At 39.0% G+C, this 20,096-nt stretch overlaps 1 long non-coding RNA gene across 1 annotated transcript in view; it reads left to right on the top strand.

Moving 5' to 3' along the window:
* Nucleotides 1-20,096, top strand: part of LOC119843495 — a 178,105-nt gene that overhangs the window by 122,771 nt on the left and 35,238 nt on the right. Inside the window, exons 4-5 of the long non-coding RNA XR_006280675.1 lie at nucleotides 3,241-3,346; nucleotides 15,496-15,579. This is a non-coding gene — a long non-coding RNA (uncharacterized LOC119843495). The remainder of the gene's footprint in view (nucleotides 1-3,240; nucleotides 3,347-15,495; nucleotides 15,580-20,096) is intronic.

The following is a 20,096-nucleotide window of genomic DNA, read 5'->3' as shown; positions in this document are numbered from 1 at the left end:
GTCCCTTCTCCGCCTGGTGGGTCTGGGAGGCAGCCTTGGGTGGGTTCGGGGGGTACTGGCTCCAGGTCCAGGGTGAGAAACAGTTCCTGGCTGTTGGGAAAACCGGTTTCTCCACTTGTTTGCTGTGAGCTATCTACAATCTCCTCATCATCGTCTTTCTCGTCCGCAAAACCTGCTTCCATGTTGCCTCCATCTCCATTGAAGGAGTCAAACAACATGACTGGGGTAGTGGTGGCTGAACCCCCTAAAATGGCATGCAGTTCATCATAGAAGCAGCATGTTTGGGGCTCTGACCCGGAGCAGCCATTCACCTCTCTGGTTTTCTGGTAGGCTTGCCTCAGCTCCTTAAGTTTCACGCAGCACTGCTTCAGGTCCCTGTTATGGCATCTGTCCTTCATGCCCTGGGAGCTTTTCACAAATGTTTTGGCATTTCGAAAACTGGAACATAGTTCTGATAGCACGGATTCCTCTCCCCATACAGTGATCAGATCCCATACCTCCCGTTCGATCCATGCTGGAGTTCTTTTGCGATTCTGGGACTCCATTATGGTCACCTCTGCTGATGAGCTCTGCATGGTCACCTGCAGCTTGCCACTGGCCAAACAGGAAATTGAAATTCAAAAGTTCGCGGGTCTTTTCCTGTCTACCTGGTCAGTGCATCTGAGTTGAGAGTGCTATCGAGAGTGGTCACAATGGAGCACTCTGGGATAGCTCCTGGAGGCCAATACCATCTAATTGTGTCCACAGTACTACAAATTCGACCCAGCAAAACCGATTTCAGTGCTAATCCCCTTGTCGGGGGTGGAGTAAGGAAATCGATTTTAAGAGCCCTTTAAGTCGAAAAAAAGGGCTTCAACATGTGGACAGGTGCAGGGTTACATCTATTTAACGCTGCTAAATTCGACCTCAGCGCCTAGTGTAGACCAAGACTGAGAAGATGCACAGTAGCATTCTGCCCTAGCTGAAGTTTCTAGATGCTCGTCCAAGTTAGTTCTGGTTTCAGAGTAGCAGCCGTGTTAGTCTGTATTCGCAAAAAAGAAAAGGAGTACTTGTGGCACCTTAGAGACTAACAAATTTATTTGAGCATAAGCTTTCGTGAGCTACAGCTCACTTCATGAAAGCTTATGCTCAAATAAATTTGTTAGTCTCTAAGGTGCCACAAGTACTCCTTTTCTTTTTTGCAAGTTAGTTCTAAGTACAATATATTACAGAACTTTAGCCTGGCAATTACAATGGTCATTGTTAAGTCCTTGCTTAAGAGAACTTGTGAGGGATCCAATAGAACTCTGAGGATGAAAACTATCTTGTGTGACAAAGTTCCTGCTTTACCTTGGTGGGTCTTGTGCTTATTGGCGGATTTGCTCGCCTTGGAGCTTCACGGCAGCCCTCAGCTTGGCCATTTTTCTGAATTCACAATCCAGGTCGACGATTCCTGTGTCTGACCAGGAGTTGGGAGGATTTGGGGGGAACCCAGGCCCGCCCTCTAGTCCGGGTTCCAGCCCATGGCCCTTTGGAATGCAGCTGTCTAGAGTGCCTCCTGGAACAGCTGTGCGACAGTTACAACTCCCTGGGCTACTTCCCCATGGCCTCCTCCCAACACCTTCTTTATCCTCACCATAGGACCTTCCTCCTGGTATCTGATAATGCTTGATAACCTCAGTCCTCCAACAGTCCGCGTTCTCACTCTCAGCTCCTAGAGCCTCTTACTCCCAGCTCCTCACACGCACACCACAAACTGAAGTGAGCTCCTTTTTAAAACCCAGGTGCCCTGATTAGCCTGCCTTAATTGATTCTAGCAGCTTCTTGATTGGCTGCAGGTGTTCTAATCAGCCAGTCTTCATTGTCTCCAGAAGGTTCCTGATTGTTCTGGAACTTTCCCTGTTATCTTACCCAGGAAAAAGGGACCTACTTAGCCTGGGGCTTATATATCTGCCTTCTATTACTCTCCTATAGCCATCTGGCCCAACCCTGTCACACTTGGAGAATGTTGGTGCGTTCAAAAGATGGTATAAATGTCATCTCTACTCATCTTCCAAACGGTTCCCTCTGCCAACAACCATAATTTCTGTTATGTGTGGAATGAGTCACAGCCAGATCCCAAGCACAGTCAGAAACTGTAAAAGTAATGATACTGCAAAATCTGGGTTCAATAAAAAGGAGACATATAGTTGAGAGAAATCAGCATATTGATGAAACGGTAATCCAAAATACCTCTATGTATTTTACATACATATCAAACAGTATGTGCAGGAAGATGGAATTATAAACGAGGCTATGAGACTTTAGAAAAGGAATGCAATTTCCCACCTCTACCTGGAACAACTAGAAACCAAGTAAAAGGTCACTCCAGATCCCACAGAAGAATCAACCATGCCATTTGGTTAATAACATTAAAAGCTATTGGTAGATCTAACAGAATCAGCAGGGACACCTTTCCCTTCTGGTTCACGAGAAGGAGATCTTTAACCATAACTATCAATACTGTCTATTTTAAAGTCAAGTCTGAAACAACTTAAAGGGATTAAAGAAATCTGTGGAATCCACAGATAACTAGAAATTGCCCATTATCACCTTCTTAAAAATCTTTCCTAAAACAATTGAAGTTTGAGACAAGACAATAATTGGCAAAATTATTAATACCCAAAGATTAGTTTCTTGAGCAACAATCACTGCTTGTTTAAAGGTGAACTGTGAAGAACAAGAAATAGTTTTTGTTTGTGTGCTGTACTGCTCCTTTGTGATGTACAAAGATGGCTTCATAAAGTGTGTGTGTGTATGTGTTTGTGTGTACACTTTGTTCTACTTGTTATTTACCTTGTAGATATTAGGGCCTAACACCTCCTCCTTCTAACAATGCTCCTTTTTCCTGGAGGGCTTTGGTAATCTAGAGCCTAGAAAGGTGACATCATGGGAAGCTGAAAACTATTCCTTGTACTCGCAATGGTAAAGGGAGGGGATGTTGCATCTACGTAGTCTTCGGGACTTAATCCCTTCCTTCTCCAGCAACACTGATAACTGGCCAGACCTCCCTCACACTGATCTCCCAACCTCAGTATCATTTTAACATATTTTTTCCATTACCCAGACAAATGCGTATCCAGGCTATACTATGTCACTTTACTCTTTATGGCCCCAATCTTGGAGACTTCACACACCTGTTTAACTTTAAGCTCTTGAGTAGTCACATTGAAGCCAATTGAAATGATGTCTTTAACATCTACATCTCTTCTTTGTTCCTAGCTGTTTAAAAAAGTAATCATCTCCAGGAGAAAGATGGGAATCTGGATTATAGCTGTGTGAAAGCCATGAAACTATCTTCACAGAAATATTGCCTGTTTCACTTCAGGTGATTTTGCTTTTCTGAATTTTTGCTTTTCCTTTTAATTCAGGAGAATGAGTATTTCCCCATCAAAAGTATTTGAAAATACCAATGCTCATATTTGTTCACCGCACTGGCATTTTCACTCTAAAATACACCCATTCTCTTGAAAATTTTCACATTCATAATTAAATAATAATTTTAAAAATCCCTTCATGTTTTGATTGTTTTCTGCTTTCTTTGCAAATATTTCTTATCCCGTTCATCAAGTCCTAATATAAGGGGAGGAAAAAGTATACAAACTATTAAAAATGTGAAGCTATCTTTCTAAAATAGATCATAAAGCTGCAGTAAGGGACACAGCCACATCCTTTATTTCCTTTGCAATTCAGCCTTTAAGTGAGACTGGAAAATTTCCACCCTTGCTGGAGACATTAATCTCTCATCAACAAAGAGACTGATATTTCTCCACTGGCTTTAATTAGTCATAGTGTCATGGGTCCATCTCACAACACCAATACTTTCATTAATAGAAACTGGGTGAAATCCAGTGTGGTAAATGACAGTAAAATACCTTTAAATAGATTCTTGGTGTACAGTACAAGTAGCATTTTCTATGTTTTTCTGTAGATACATGTGCAAATGTTCCCTCATCAGCCTAACTACAAGGTTCAAAAGAAGTTTATGGTTATTGTAGTTATAAACTCAACTTATTATGTAGGTCAGGTTTTGAGGAAAGACTTTTGGTGAAAAGTGTACATGTTCAAAGTTTCTGAAAGCATCATTACTCCATGCTCACTATAAGCATGTGGCTTCTGAGGTGTCCATATTTTGAATTAATCCAAGTAAAAAAAATCTAAATCTGTGTGGTACTTTGCATTTGATTAAGAATGTGAACATTTTCAGGTGAGGATGGCCTATTTTTGAGTAAAAATGCGAAGAAACTATTCATGAGCTTGCCTCAAAACTTATGCTGTTTTTGGCTAATGGTGGGATGTACAGGAAGATGTTTTGCTGTACATTCTGCCTTTTTTCTCCATGAAAATGGCAATAGTTTGCCCTTGGTCATTTTTCAGGAAAATTTTTCACATGATCTGGTTTACTATTTTCTCAAAGACTTACCTGGGCATTTTTCCAAACATAGCCAGAGAAAAGGGCATCCTCATTCTTAGATAATAGTCATAGTTCATACTGCATGCTCATTAATACAGCAATTCCCTAACACAATGACAAATAAAAGAACTTTCCTTTTATTGAACTAAATGCTGGTTTTACATAAAATAGACCATAATTCAGAGTCTGTAATGTCTTCTGAAAGGTTAGACTCGTTACCATCCAAATAGCTGAGCTAATAAAAATTATATTTGTTACAATCCAAATAGATTAACTGGCCTTAAGGGCTTAGCTGTGTATCACACTTTTCAATTTTCTTATAATTAAATTAACATAAAATAGACTTGACAAATAAATGACTGTATCAGAAACAGTTAAGCTCTGTTTAACCAAAATAATTGTTCTATTTACATATATCACTTTTGTGTACTTGGCGGGCTAAAGAAAAGCATTTCTAGAATGAAATTCCTTAGACAACTTTAATCAAGTAACAGTGTCTTATCTCCATATTCTGATTCTTCATCTGTGGGCCTCAGATACCCTAAATTGTATAGTTAATGACTCAACTTCAGCATTCCCTGTTGGTCCCATCTGAACTATCATTTCAGATCCCCTGTAAAGATTTATGCACACGTTTAACTTTACACATTGTGAGTAGACCCACTGACTTCAATGACTTTAATGGGGCAAGTCACAGAGCATAAAGTGAGCACAAACTTATGTCTTTGCAGGTTAGGGGTTTTAGTGTCTTCACCACATTTTCACCATCCATCCATCTGTTCCCGTCATGTCTCATTTGGAATAGGGATTATGGTAATGTTGGATCCCAGCACTCTAACTCTTTAATAGTTTTAACAGTTCATTAATGAAGGCTATATAGTTTATTCAGCAGCACTGACCTTCCTAAAAATGTCCTCACTCTCCATAAACTATGTCTCTACCTATTAGCTTTCTAGCCCTCTTTTTTTCTCCCTGTTCTATTCACTATAAATCTTTCAACCTTCATATTCAGAACCTTAATTTTTACTGTCCCTCATTTACCTCTAATAAGGAACAAGTAGTTGTGAACAGGGTTTCTACTTGTAGTCTTCTCTGTAATCACCCTTTTGAATGCAAGACCATAGACCCAACCCTCCTAGCTGGCCAGGTCACCATCCTCAGAAGGTCAATCAAGACTGTAATTTTCTTTCCAGTTTTATTAGTCTTTTTTTCTGTCTCATAGGAAGAGATTTTTCTGGTATTTTTTTTTCATGTGGGCATTTTAAAGAGGAAACCGTAGCATCAAAGAAAATGTTTACAGAAAAGAATCCAGGTGTCTGCACAACATGATGATAAAGTAGAAGTGTGGGCCATATTAATGAAGAGATCTTTGTGCTATGCCTTCATGTATAGGGTGAAATAATTAAATTAATGTGTAACCTGGTTTTGCAAAACTCAAAAACTCTAGTTGCTATGCTGCAATGTGTGTTTGGTCAGGCAAATGGTAGAGAATAGTTTACACCTTCTGTAAAATCATGGGCAAACTCTACTTAAATTTCTTGGGGCATTGTCTTGTAATTAAGCATTCTGAGGCCATGTCTACACTTACTGGGGATCGACGCTACTATGATCGATGAAGAGGGGATTGATTTAGCAGATCTAGTGAAGACCCACTAAATCAACCACAGCGCACTCTCTGGTCGACTCCAGTACTCCACTGGAATGAGAGGAGTAAAGTAAGATGACAGGAGAGCATCTCCCATCGATGCACTGCAGTGAAGACACCGGGGTAACTTGAGCTAAGCTACCTCGGCTCCAGCTACATTATTCATGTAGCTGGAGTAATGTAACTTAGGTCGACTTACCCAGGTAGTGTAGACAAGGCCTGAGAGTTCTTGTCTGAGTACTAGGTCTTTAAGGCTCTTCCCCTCCTCTTGTGAGAAAATATCTTTAGAACTGCACTTTCAGTATGGTAATGCTACCTAACTTGCAATTCAGGTAGCAATATAATGAGGGAATGCTCCTTCTGAAAACTTTTTTCTAGGACCTAAGAGTTATTTTATAAACCTGTGTGTTTTGCCTTTGTTTCTTGTATGACAGAAATGACAAGCTTTATGCCTAAGATTTTATGTCTAAATTATAATAGGTCCACTTGAGCTATGCAAAAATACCGATTTATATATGACATGTACTCATAAAAAATAGAAAATTTGACCAAGATATATATTTTGCCATTATTAAATGAAACCATCAAACCTTATGGCATGGACCTGTTTTGGGGTGCTTTTGAGCATCATTAACCCAGAGGGAGATTCAGGAAGGACTGGGCTTCAGAAGGCTCAATTCTTCTCTCATCTGCTCCAGCTTCAGGGGCAGCGAGAAAGCTACCCCATCCCTTCTCCGCAGCTGGCCAGATCTTCCAAGATCAGTTATGAGCCAGATCAATGATTAAAAACAAAAAGACAGGTGGGAGGGAAGCGGGGAAGAGAAACAAGACCATGGCCACATCATTACTCCCACTCATTGGGTAATTGCACTGTTGAAACTTCCAGTCCCTAGAGCACAGAGAATGAGACTACCCCTAGCCCTTGCCCAAGGAGTGAGTGCTGAAGGCTTCCTGCAGCCTCATCTGTTCCCCTCCATGTGCACCCATGCAAGGGCCAAGAACAATCTAGCCCATCGTTGTTCAGAGCATGAGGCTAAAGAAATTAGATGAAGTTACACTGAAATTGACTGCTCAAGAAACCAGCAGCCAAAATGATGCCCCAGGACATCAGACTGTTCCACCAGGGACTGGAAAGAAGGCAGAGTCTGGAAGGTATGGAATTCTGCCTGTGCAGTGGAGAGCTGGTAGTGCAGCTCCTAGTGATGGCAGTTTATATTTATTATTAATTGTTGTTGTTATTATTTATTTTATTATTATTTAATTTTGATTGGTTGGTTTTTGGGGGGGATCTCCCCTTTCTTCTTTAGGTCTAGACTTACAAGTCATTGTAGTGCTAGTCTTCAGATAATATTTAGAGCAGGGCGGCTTCATGGAAATCGGTCTCTAACTAACAATTTAAAGCCTTCTGGAGTATAAGTCTCTCAAAAGATGTTTTAAAATATTTTATTCTTACTTGACAACAAGTGATCTCTAAGATCTACCAGCCTGGGCCTTTTGCATTTTTCTCACAGAAGGAAAGGCAATTTGGGGGGCAAAACACTGCCTGTGTTCTTCCACACTCCGAGATACAATTGCAAAATGCTTTGCTATTCTGAAGATAAAAAATATAATAGCCCCAACACCTACACATTGTTTCAATTCATTTCCCTCCACTGTTCACCCCTAAATTCATCCCTGCTTGTCCGTACTAGCCTTCTGTGGCAACTGACACTTCTTGGGTTACTATCAGAGCAATATAGAATACATGCAACTCAGAGCTATTCAGAAGCTGTACTAAGTACTCTAATTTTGAGGTATTCTCTCTGCTCCCCATTTCTCAGTTTTATGTATTAGAGATTATTTTTAACAAATGTTGAGATCCTAAGCTTCTTCACAGCCTCAACTAAGCTGTGCGATTCATGTTTCAAAGTCTAATTTTTTAGCCTCAAAAGCAGGACGAAATACTGTCATTTGAGTTTTTTAATGACTAAGGAGTAGTACATGCTTTTTCAGCCTTCTCTCATAGGTGCTAAATTAGAATAAAACTCATTTCCACAGCAAATGTAAGCCAATAAAAAGAGTATAGCGAGAAGAGGATACAGAGCAAGAAAAGTGCATGGTACCAAGGTTTGAACTGAGTTTGTAGTATATAATGATAAATTATATACAAATATTATTACTATTATAATTCCATGCCAGAACTCTTTAGTGGCATGACAGACCACAGCACACTAAAGCCCCCCTTCTGTTCCTCCCCTCTGCACATACTACATAATGTGCATTATTCTCTACATGTTCTGCAGTTGAGTTGTTCTTCTCTAGCTAACAGATGGATGGGTGGCTACTCAATTCCTCTTTTAGCTCATGGGGTCACGTAGCTCCTCTGCTGTTTTGTACAGTGGACTATCTAAGTACTCATGTAGAGCATCATAGCAAGAGACAATGGGCATGTGAGCTGCTGGCCTGATCCAAAGACTCCTGAAGTCAGTGGATGCTTCTCCATTGACTTCTATGAATTTGGGATCAGGCCATAAACAAGGAAATGTGCAGCTAATTTTCTCTATAAAAAGAAAGGGCATGGGGGAGACCTTGAGAAGTTTAGGGAGGATGGAAGGCTGGGGAAAGGAAAACAGATAGGGGATCTTAAAGGGAAAGGAGAGGAGAGAAGAGCAGAGCAGTAAAGGTAGGTTTACAGACTTCTGAGGGAAGGAGTTTTATATTAAGGTTGACAGGACAATCCTTTGAGAGGAAGCTACAGGGGATAGTGAGCAGTGAAAGAGGGGAGGGGACCCTGCGGTGAGGCACTTAGCCTGAAAGGGAGGGAGGAAAATAGCGTATCATCCACATGAAACAATACAGATTGGATTTATTCTACAGAAATCTAGAGACAGAAGTCTGAAAAGACTTTTAGAATTTCTGAGGGAAATTCAGGCTTCAGTCTGAGAGCTCTCTTTTAGTGGATTTCTATTGCTTTAGTCATCTTGCTTCCATGACACAAACAGCTATTATGTATTTAGCTTATACAGAGTGCACAGAGCCTGAGCTGATATTCTGATTATTCAGTTTCATACATAACTTCTAAGGTACCTGTGGATTTGAATCCTCTAATGAAATAGTGGGCCAGGGAAAAATTAAAATATAGAGTAGTATAATGTCCTGAGGAAACAAATAACTAATTGAAAGAATGACAAAACAGTTGTAGTATATCTCATCCTTGTTTAGGCATTGTATTTACCTTTAAAAAAACAGGTATCATAGAAAAACAGAAAATTACTCAGTGCAGAAACAACGGCATTTAAATTGTGTTTATAGGGAATGCTCACTGAGATTTTATTTATAGGAATGTCCTTTAAAGAGCCACAGGGAACAAACATACATTACCATAACACTTTTAAAAAAAAAAAAACCTTTTGGTCTGTTCCCATAACTCTGCCACTGTCATTTCTGTAAAGTATCTGTGAGCTGTAAAAACATTCTGGGAAATGATATGTAAATGAAGACACCATCCTATTTTGCTTCTAGAATCCATACACAGGATTGCCTTAACATGTAGCTTTTTTTAACCAGGCTGTGTTGGTAGCCAGGTTTTGAATAATGACCAGTACAATCATAAAAAGTTAGACAAAAGAGACAATGAGGTCTCAGTCCTTTTTTTTTTTAGATATGGAATCCATCTATAATATCTAAATATTTTCTGTGCCATGATATTAGGGGATACTTTTCAGATGTATCAGGGATGAGAAGGTCTCCAGTGATTTTTTTTTAATTGTACAAAAATGTAATTATATGTTGGTTAGAAGAAATGGATGACAGTGTAAATTATTTACTATCAGGAATGCTAAGAGAAAGACTGAGTAAAAATAATAAGTGCTGCTCAAGAGCAGTAGAATTCAATAGGGTGCGTACTTGTATTTGGAAGATTACTGTATTCATGGCTTCATCTGGGGGGAAGTAGAATTTTAAGAACAAAACAAATTGGAACCAAAAATGGAAAAGATAGGATTAATAGACAGCCGGGCAGTGAATGATTTGTTTCACTTCCCAGAATCCCTCTCTGCAGCTTATCTGAACACTTCGATATGTTTATTTCTAAAAAAGAGCACACTTTATCCTGAAGGAAGCTGTGAGATGGTTTTTAAAATAAAGGGGGAAAGTGTATGAAAACTCAAAAGAAAAGTAAACAGATGATTTGGGAAGCTGTATTCATTTATTTGGGCAAGCATTGTTAAAAACATTTCGGTGCTCTGTGTGTTTAAAAAGTAATAAATAGCTATTGAGCTTACTTCATAAACTTGTCAGAGTGTCTTCATTTTATTTTCCTGAACAAACTGCATTTCTGTACTGCTCTTCCCCAGCCAGCTAATAAATACATCACACTAAAAAGTGCTGTGGTATTAAATTTACAGCAGATAAAATATGGATGAAGTTGCTGTGCTTCAGGTACGTCAAGTGTGATTTAATATCTCTCGCTACCCTTATGAGGAGTAAAAGATTACTCGGCTGCTCAGACAGCAAGATGGTGACCTTTGCTCCCAAGTAACAGCCACTCAGCAAATAGTTCCAAATGAAGAAGTAGAATAACATATAGATTTGCCATAAGAAAAAATTGATCTAAATCCATATATCAAATCTGCTGATCAGAGCTCTGTGGAAAAGTACCTCATAATCTTTAGTATGCAATTGCAAAAACTTTGGGTGGAAAAAAAACCATGGATCTTATTTTAGAGTAAAAGATGTCTTGGGGCAAAAAGGTTAAGAGGACTCTGCGAGCCCATTTTTTTGCACTGAGACATATTCAGATAAGAAAATACTTACTGATCTATTAGATTGTCTAGTGATTTAAAGATCATGATTCTTATTTTGTTGTTTGTTTTGTTTTCTGCAAAAGAATGGAGAAAAGTGTAAGATTTTTAGAATTTCCGTAGCAGTAATTTATAAATGAAGGAGATGTTCCTTTGGGAAATTTCATAATAGTCTGATTTAATTTATTTCTTTAAAAAAAACAGTTATCTCTAAAGGTGATAGAAATCACCAGGAGGACGTGTTTGTTAGCAAAGAAAATAAATTCTTATGATTTACATTTTGCCTTCAAAAATGGTGGGTGAGTGAAAGTGTGCTGCTTTGCACTTCAAAGCAAAGGGAATGAAGAATTTTCAACAACAAAGACAAAAAAATGAAACAGACAAATCATTCTGCTGAGTACTTTTTAACCTAAAGTAGTGCATGTTAATGAAGCAACGACAGTCGGTATAATAAGGGTTGAAAAGATATTCTTTAAAGAGTGGAAGTAAAATAGTAAACTTTTGTAATTAAAGCCTCTTATTCCTAGCAATAGAAGAAGTTAGAACTTGATGGTGCTCCTAGTGTAATCAGGAAAGTCAATGGAATTACACCAATAGACCTGGGGTAAATCAAAGAAGCATCAGTCCCTTAAAGCCTAGGAGTAAATAAGCTTCCTCCTGTATTATTTACATTTTAAGAAAGGAATACTGTGTAGTATTTTACATTTTACAAGTGTACTTTACATCTTGAAAGTGATACACCTATATTAACTTATCATTTTGCATATGTAATTTGAGAATCTAAGTGCATTTGTGTCTCTACAAATGGGAGACCTTGATTGCGCCTCCAAATGTGAACAGTACATGATTTTTTGCTGTGCACTTATTTTTGGAAGAGATTACTTGCTTTACAAGCCTAAGAAAAAAGAATATAACATTTGTTTCAAATATCAAATACAGCTATATCATTAGCTGTGAATCATGATCACTCAAGAATATTTGTTATATACATTTTATATTATTAAACACATTTCTCATGTATTTTCATGAATGGTGGAATTCTTTAAGGCTGAGGATTTAAAAATAATGTGATTCTGAAAGGTCAGAATGATTACTTTCCTTTCATACATTGTTGTTGTTTTTTTCAATTAAGACACCCCATTAGTTTTTAAAACTGCCCTGGTTTGGTTGATCAAGATTATACCCGTTACTCATGCTAGTCCAGATGTTGCCCATTCAAACAGACATCAGTCCATAAACCTTTCTAAACAAGTGCTTTCTCCATTCTGACTGCATAGCGGATTTCTTGGGCAGGATGTCATTTTCTTGAGAGACAGATGTGCATGCTGCAGCTGTACCATGGACACTCACAGCTTCCTTATAGAGCAGATGCTCCCTTGAGGATCTTATACCGGTTTCTTTGTGTTTGTAATAATAAAGAAAAATATATCTTCCCCTTTATACTTGGGACAATTTTTAAAATTAGCAGTGATGAGGGCTATGACTTTCTAGCAAGGATTTAGAACATCTCTGGGAACTGAAGGTATGCAGGTACTATGAATCTTTTAATAGTACATCACTTCAAACAACATAAAAGCATTTTATTGGACTTTCTCCCCTGAACTGGTAGCACAGAGCAAACGCAAGAGAGCTCAAGGGACAGATTTTAAAAAGGGATAACGGACACATAATTGGGGGATGGGGTTAGGTTTTACAAAATAAATAGCTTTTACAAATGTTATTTGTCTTCTTCCGAATTTTCACAGATAGTTGTAGAGATTATTTATTGGAAGCTTTTTACTTTCTTTTAAATGTTTATATAAGCCTGTCCTTTAGAGAAACTGAACGGTGAACGCTACTGCCCATGTGTACTAATTTGGAAACTAGGCATTATCATTGCCATTAATTACTTTGAAATGTTAGGGAATGCAATCCATACACTAATATGGGGATGAGGTGAGGGAAGAAAATCACTCTCTTGGACATCAGTTTTATAAATCTGACAGAATGGGTGTTTATTTTTACTGTATGACCAATGCATTGTCAGTGACATCATGCCATAGTCCATTACAACATTTCTGATCTCAAATGGCTGCAACATAATTTCAGAAAGCTGTTCCCTCATGCAAAATAGACATTCATTGATTTCAGATTAATATATTTCTCACTGCTAGCTGATATCACTTCCAATAGCCAATCACAATTCAAATACATAATCTGCAGATAGGACCAGCCCTCTAGAGTTTGCATACTGATTGTGGGTGTTTAGATGAGACCAGAGGGTAGCATTTGGTTGTTGCCATTAGAGTCAAGAAAATGAAAAAGCAAAGGGACAGGTACTCTGATTCTGGTTGGATATTGCTTGTATTGGTTACAATCATGTGTTAGATATTCACCTGCAGGCCATTGTTCTGAATTTGAGCCAGTGTGGCAGCGGCCGAATGCCATTAGCCTCTCTCAGGTATTTCGTGTTATGTGAAATCAGTGCACGGTCTCAGTACAGTTCCTTATCAGGGGTAGCTGTGTTAGTCTGTAGCCACAAAAACAACAAGGAGTCTGGTGGCACCTTAAAGACCAACAGATTTATTTGGGCATAAGCTTTCATGGGTAAAAACCCTACTTCTTTAGATGCATGGAGTGAAAATTACAGATGCAGACATAAATATACTGACACATGAAGAAAAGGGAGTTACCTCACAAGTGGAGAACTAGTGTTGACAGGGCCAATTCAATCAGGGTAGATGTAGTTGGGAGTGGACTCCCTTCTCTTCATGAGTCAGTATATTTATGTCTGCATCTGTAATTTTCACTCCATGCATCTGAAGAAGTGGGGTTTTTACCCACGACAGCTTATGCTCAAATAAATCGTTAGTCTTTAAGGTGCCACCAGACTCCTTGTTGTTTTAGGACAGTTCCTTATGTCCACAAAAAAACAAAAACCCAAGATCCAAAAAATACCCAAACTGGCCACCCTCAGAAATGGCATCTGTATGGCCTTAGATAGGCCAAGCATTGGAGATTTGCACTATCTTCTCACCTGTAGTGCTAGTCACAGGATGTTAAAATCATTGGCAAGGAAGCATGGAGATGTTTTCGCTGCTGGTGTCTCTGCTGTACCTGCTCCATGATTAAACATAAGACTTCACATTTTAGGCCCATCAAGTTGGTACCTTTTTATCATGAATGTTAGTAACTATATTTTCTTAAAAGAAAAGGTTTGCCTAAAAGATGAAGTAAAAACAGTTTGTCAAGGATACTACCCACCTAGAAAAGCACATTTGATCCCTTCTGACTAGGGAATATACCTCTGGAAGTATATTCTAAACCTAAAAGGCTTTGCTACACACAGTGATTAAACAGATCAAGTCTAACCATTTTAGAAACTATAGTAGTATTATTCATCTGCAGGGATAGTGAATGTGCTATTAAAAAGACAATGTCAATATATTTTTTTTTTATTTCCCAGCAGGATTAGCTGCTCTGCTGGGGAAAACTGTCCCTCTAAGAGTTACAAGAGAAGCTGAACAGACATGTGCCAATCAGAAATCTGGAATTCAGAGCAATGGGTATTTCGGGAGGCAGGTGAGGCCAGACTGAGATGCAGGTGGAAAGATCTGTAGATTAGGGAAACAAAGAGAATATCTAAAGACTTACAGAGAAGGGAAAGGTTTCAGAGTAGCAGCCGTGTTAGTCTGTATTCACAAAAAGAAAAGGAGTACTTGTGGCACCTTAGAGACTAACAAATTTATTAGAGCATAAGCTTTCGTGAGCTACAGCTCACTTCATCGGATGCATTTGGATGGGAAAGAAAGTGATTAAAAGCAAGAAACTGTCTAGAGAAGGCAAAAAGTAGTGGAAAGAAACTATTAGAAAGGAAAAGTGGAGATATAGTAGCAGAACACTCGGAGGATCAAAAGACTTTTAGGGGGGTTATCATAAACAGGAAACTTGACTTCACAGTTGTAGATGGTGTTTTATTAGCAGTGTGTTAGGGCAGTGCCTTGTCTTCTCCTTGAGACCTGACAGCACCTCACCAGGACAATCAGCCTTCTAATAGTGAGAATCTATAGATTGGAAATAAGCACAGAACCTTCTAATTTGACCCTACCGGGGGGTTCATTTGCTTTGCCTTTCTTAGCCTAAAAGGAGACTTCATCAAAGAATTTTCCTGCATTGCGCCTGCTGAATGATGAAAGTATTGAATCAAATGATACCCAGGAAGAAACGTCCAGCACCACAGGTGGCTGCTGTTGAGAACTTAGTTGTACATATATAGTTAGTAACTGATCCTAGAAGGTGCTGAGCTCTCCTGGGAGGCAATGAACACCCTTAAACACACTGCCTTCAGGGGGGAGTTGAGAGTGCTCAAGACTACACAGGAGTGTCCAGCAGGAGTCCCTAGGGAATAAGTCCTACTGAATGTTCTTTTCTCTCCTTATGGATAACAATTTCTGTGCATGTGTCAGAGTCTTGTCTGATTCTGGTCTCTCCCTTTCGTTATCAATTACCTGTTTGCCGCGGGTAGTGGAAAAGCACATACATCCATCAGACCACCAGCACCTCTTCTCTAATGATGGGCCAAAAATAACAACATAAGCATTAACAAATATTCCTGTGAATAAAATCCATTGATTTGTTTTGTTTTTGCTTACTCACAGCCATCGTGCAGGTCAGATTTTATTCATGAGAACGTACACAAGAAAGCCAAAGCACAGCAAATACCAGCACAAATAAATATTCATGTGAGTATTTTCACTGGGAGTGCTCCCCGGCCACTTTGAATGCTTTTCATAGTACGGGAAGGAAGGGAAGGAGTTAGGTTGTTGCAGTAGAGCAGGAGGGGAAAAGGTGCTTCAAGAGAGCTGTGGTAATCAGGAGGATGCAGTGTGTCTACCATCACCACCTCTAGGAGAAGTGACAGATGGGTTTCTAGTCAGTGGCAATTTAAAGTTTGGCCAGGTGTGTACATTGCAGCTAGGCAGTAAGGAGATAGCACCTGAAGCTGCAGGCACCGTCTCTAAAGATGACATTTAAAGGTTGGTGCTGCAGCATGTTAAGCATCTAACTCTGGGTTCATGGCACAGAAGGCTACTCAAGCCTCCCCGAACAAGGACAAATCCCAGAGCCATTTAGTTTCCCTTCTTGCATATACTATTTAAGAGCTGCCATGTCTCTTTTTCCCTGCCACAACACGAGCAAGTGGAGATTGCATAAATTAATCCACCAACTCTCTCTCCATATGTTGAAGCCATTGACTCTCCCACTATAGTCTGCCATCCAAGTGGAGGCAGGTAGACCTTGACACACTAGCCCACTTGGTTGGGGATGTGATCACAACATAGTGTCTTAGGCCTGAAGCAGCTGTCATGATGGGTTCATGTTACTGTGATGGGAGGATCAGATTAGATTAGATGCAACACCATGGGTAACATTTTCAAAAGTGCCTCAATCACTTGGGCACTTTTGAAAATTAGGAGAATGTCACTCCTGATACATTCAAATCCTGTAATTATGACCTGATCATTGGCAGCTGCCCTAGCAAAAAAGTTTCCTGTTCAAGAACAGGGAGTCACATTCGTATTGACAAAAAAGAAAAGGAGTACTTGTGGCACCTTAGAAACTAACAAAATTAGTCTCTAAGGTGCCACAAGTACTCCTTTTCTTTTTTGCGAATACAGACTAACACGGCTGCTACTCTGAAACACATTAGTATTGAGCAACCCATGCATACTAGGCTGCTGGCATTTATTTTTTTATTCTACAAAAAGTTCCAGGGAAAATATTGTCTTATTTTGTTTAAATATATCTGTATGAAGAACTGAATGGATTGTGCAGACTGGTATAAAATGCAAGAAAACTAAAATAAACCAAAAGTGTACCAGCTGTGCCAGTATCTCTCAAAGCTAACACTATGCAGTAACACAGTACTGCTGTTTACCTCTTTCATTCTATCTATTCTGTAAAAATAACAAACCTGAGAGCTGCTGTGTCCTTGACTTTATTAGCACATTTATTTATTTATTTACTTTATTTATTTTGCCTGCAGTTTTTAAGACTGTGAGTTGGCCACATACTGCTTCACTTTCCAAGTACTGAGGCCTATCTATCAAAAGCTGACTCAAGTGGGTGGTGAAATACAGTAGGAGGTGGCTAGCTACACCGTTGTACTATTAAATTACTGTCTGGCCAAAGAGAGTAATCTCTTGTTTCAGCAGCAGGTACTATACTACCACGGACTGTAAAAACCTCAAGCACTCTGAAATAGGCTGTCATATGGTGTGCCATAAATTACATCAGTCAAATATTCCATCACTCATTTGCTCTGGAGTCTTATTATGGGCAGAATAGTCTGCTCAAGAGAAAGCAACAACCAACTTTCTGATTTCTTTTCAATTCACCTTCTTAGCCCGTTAACAGGGTGATGCTGGGAGAAGTTTTAGTTAACCATAACATACAATTTTACATCTGCATATCTAAAAGGTTCAGCACTCAGAGATTGCTCCCCTAACAGCAGCAGCAGCAGTAGTTACCAGCAGTACTTGTGTTAAGAACTTTTAAAAGTGTAGTATCAGTGACTTGCTTTTCATCTTTGGGGAACAGAACATTTGACATTAAGTTAAAATCCTAAATAAAATATGAAAGCTGCCAACACAGTACAAAAGTCTTCCCGATGGAATATATGAAAAGTTGTTCATAAGTTGCAAATGTCACTAATACAGTATGAAAAGTGCAAACATGTATATGAAAGTCGCTAATGTGACATGAAAGAACAAAAGTCTTCAAATTACATGAAAGTTGCTGATCCAATATGTTAGTCTTACTGTTCTAGTTACTTTCTATCTGCTCTTTTTAACAAATTCCATTTCAAACTAATCTATGATAAAAGTCTTATTATATTATCAATTTTCATGAAGTATCAGAAAACTCTGTTTCTGGTTGTACTGAATGAAGGGTGACCTCATTAGCAGATTTTGTAATAGCAGTGGCTTTTTCCTCCTTTTCCTTTTCTAAAAGAAGAAATAGATCCCATCAGTCTAGCCTAGCTTTGCTTTGATTAAGATACATACTAAGATTTTAATTGTGCAATTGGAGGTGTGTGGATGGACCCCTGTGCCTCTGTGGAGGCCTATTGATTTCAGTAGGACCCCATGAGAGCCTAAAAATGGATCTGCATTGAACAGATTGCAGGATAGGTGCTTAAGAGCTATTTCAGCTCTCCAGCTTCCCCCATCACCAGTCAGAAAAAGCTGCTAGTGGACACTAAGGAGAGACTGTGAGAAGGAATGATCTAGAATTCTAACACAGCTGGCTTTGGATTTTACAGGCACGTTATTTTTAATGTGTTTTTAAGTGCCTTTCTGAGAAGCTTTTTTTCCCCACTATTTTCTTTAGAAAGTCTCTGTTCTATGCAAGGTCTATTTTTAGGCTCATATGAGGCTCCATTGAAGTCAATTGGGCACCACAGAGGTGCAGGGGTCCATCCATACACCTCCAATTGCATAATTTGGTATGTATTAAGTACGTATCAAAGCAAAGCTAGGATAGACTGGTGAGATCTGTTTCTTGGCACTGGCCACTTTTAGGGCTGGACTGGTTGGCCCTGATGAAAAATGTTGAGAGTGGACTCTGAAATCCTACATTTTTCTACAGAACAGATACAGTGTAGGCACTCAGATCAGGCACAGATATGATGATTAGCATGGTATAAGGTGGCAGACAGATAGACTGATGGATGGATGATGAATATTTGCCCCAATGTGTGGGCCAAACTTAACCTGAAGGGACCACCTTTACGTCTAAGAGTGTAGTTCAGCCTCCATTTCCCCATGCAATCCTTGGCTTCTTTGATGAGGCTTCAACAAGAGTATGTGCTATGACCTAAGTGAAAGGTTTATGCTGGGTGACAAAGAATTCTCCCAAGACTATTCAAAATAATGCATCAATTGACATTACGTTTACAGCTTCATTAACAATATTCCTGTAATTATGTTATCAATAATAATACACCACAATTAAACAATATATACACATGCATTATTTTCCAATTACGTCCCCCTCGCTCACCAAGAACCCACAATTTGTTGTGATGCCCACCTAGCAGACTTCCCCACCCCACCCCGGTTATTGGCCAGTAGATTAAACATTTTGTACCCGCTTAGGTTTACTCCTTAAAGATGAAGTTAGTATAACATTCTGAATAAAAAAAACTTTGAAGCTAATAATCAAAAGATTAGAGAAAGAATATCTTTTAATTAATTTCAAACCTTGGATTGACTATTAAATAGAAACATGAAAGAAATATTTCAATTGGGAAGGACTGGTAACTGAAGAGTCTCCCCTCTCTTGAGGATTACCATTTAATTTTAAACATTGATTTGAAATAAAAGATGGTACAATCCCCAAGGAAAGGCGTTTTTCGGTTGTAAACATAGGTGCGATGTATAATAAATGAAATATATAACATTCTCCTTCAGGAGTTTTTTTACTTTATTGTGCAATCATGCTAGGGGAATTATTTATGCCCTTTAACTTGACTCTCAGACAAAACCTATCAGGTATATTTCTGTAATCAGTTTTTTTCCCCTTTATTTATATGGCTGTATTTCCATTTCTGAAAATTGTACTATGGCATCACGTTTAGGATTTTGCATCAGTCAATTTTTTTTCTAACAACATTTATGAGCGCTCGTAAAGGGTGTTGTAGATTTGTTCTAGGTAATCATCTAAATGTTCTGATGCGTGTTCAAACCTGAACCCAACCTATGGAAGCCCTCATCCTGGCTCATCCAAAAACCCCACAGGTATAATCTACCCTTTCTTTCCCCATGCAGCCATCTGTCTGCCCTCCACTCCCATTGCAGTCCTCCCCATTGTGACTAAACAGTAGGGGGGGGTCTACAGTAGCTTTTCCTACTAATTTGTTTTGTGTCTTACTTAGAGCTGGGTGAAGAGAGCAAATAATTATTAACACTTGGGGAAGTGTGTGCTCTTTCCTTTTGCATTTGCTTACCACAAATACCATAGTAAACGAGCTTACTGGCAGGCATATTGGATGAAAAAGCAAATTTTAAGTGAATAACAAGCACATTTCAAATTTGAATTTGAATACTGGCGACCAGATTCTAAGAAACATGTTCATCCAGTTAGGGAATGGATAGAGTATGAAACCTGTGTGTCCAATTAAAGCTTTGTATTTGCTTCGGCAAGTCTTACCCTTACTGACTGCTTGTAAGTTATGATCATGAAGAGAGACGCAGTC

This window comes from Dermochelys coriacea, chromosome 1 (assembly GCF_009764565.3).
Source record: "Dermochelys coriacea isolate rDerCor1 chromosome 1, rDerCor1.pri.v4, whole genome shotgun sequence".
NCBI classification, from domain to species: Eukaryota; Metazoa; Chordata; order Testudines; family Dermochelyidae; genus Dermochelys; species Dermochelys coriacea.
The sequence above is the reverse complement of the archived record's forward strand: the minus strand, read 5'-3'. Positions and strand labels throughout refer to the sequence as shown.